This window comes from Euprymna scolopes, chromosome 2, assembly GCF_053919585.1.
Source record: "Euprymna scolopes isolate OS-2025 chromosome 2, ASM5391958v1, whole genome shotgun sequence".
In the NCBI taxonomy this organism is placed as follows: domain Eukaryota; kingdom Metazoa; phylum Mollusca; class Cephalopoda; order Sepiida; family Sepiolidae; genus Euprymna; species Euprymna scolopes.
In genome coordinates this window covers 104,516,008-104,517,253 of record NC_136483.1, presented here as the reverse complement: position 1 = coordinate 104,517,253, position 1,246 = coordinate 104,516,008, and positions in this window count along the sequence as shown.

Here is a 1,246-nt window from a genome sequence, read left to right as displayed (position 1 = left end):
ATGGAAAAAAAAGAAAAACTCGCAGGAAACTTATAGCGTAAAATGCAATTATGTTTATTCTATTTTATTTTGTTTTTATTTTTTTGTTGTTGGTTTGTTTTCTTCAATAAAATCAAAGAAATCTTTTTTGTATTGTTTTCTTTGTTGTCGCGTTTTACCAATTGGAATGTTGTATGGTTCCATATCGAAAGCGTACTAGTAATTGGGATTATGAAACTACCAGAAATTCAATGTATAGAAATAAATAATGATTGAGTGACTGATCCGAAAATAAGAGGCCAGCTCCCCCCCCCAGTATCACGTATAAAATAACTGTAAACATAATAGAAGGAAAAATACATTAAATAAAATATATAAATCGAGTAATCGTTTGAACATTTGAAGAACGCTGGCGGCTGGCTGTTATAGCTTGTTGTAAAATCTTGAATCCGAGGTTAGTTCGTTTCGTTTAAGTAACCTTTCGAATCGCAGCCCCCCCCCTCCAAAGGCAAAAAAATAAAAAATGTAAAAAAAAAGAAAAAGGGTGGGTGAGGGGGGGAAGAAGAAGAAATAAAAGAAACGGTATAAATAACCCATGTAATAGATGTAATCGAAAGTTGCGTTTTACCCGACGGTAAAATGACATCCCATTTTTTTTTAAGCAACTAAGAACTCAAACCGGTGTTTCCTCCCAAATTCTCCTGTGGACGTATCCGCAATGGTGTTAAGTGGTTGCTGGGGGGGGGAGTATGAACGTAATAGCGAGAAAAGATTTTACCACTTCCATTGATTTTTACAGGTTTTGGCAGTGAACTCTCACCAGAAGAAATATAGGAATGTACGGTTATCGAGGAAGTGTAAATGTAATAGACCTATAGCACACCTCAGATAATGTGCTGCAGTTTGTGCACATTACATTTGCACGAAATGTCTTTAGTTTTAATCCTATTAAGGTCAAACTCAGAGGGGAAAATGACTTCATTTTGTTTATATAGATAGATAGAAGATAGAAGATAAATAGAGAGATAGAAGATAGAGAAGATTATATTAATAATAATATAATAATAATGATATTAAATTATAATTGATACAAATAATTAATTTACTTTTTATGCTTGGATTAACATTTTGGAAATGCTTGCGCAGTGGCTAGGAATTTTTATCCTCGCCCCCCCCCCTTAATCAACAAATTAGACCATTCCTGTAATGATCAGGTCCCTGATGATTTTGCGGTAATTAAGTTCTGTGTAGTTCTAGGAGGTCTACC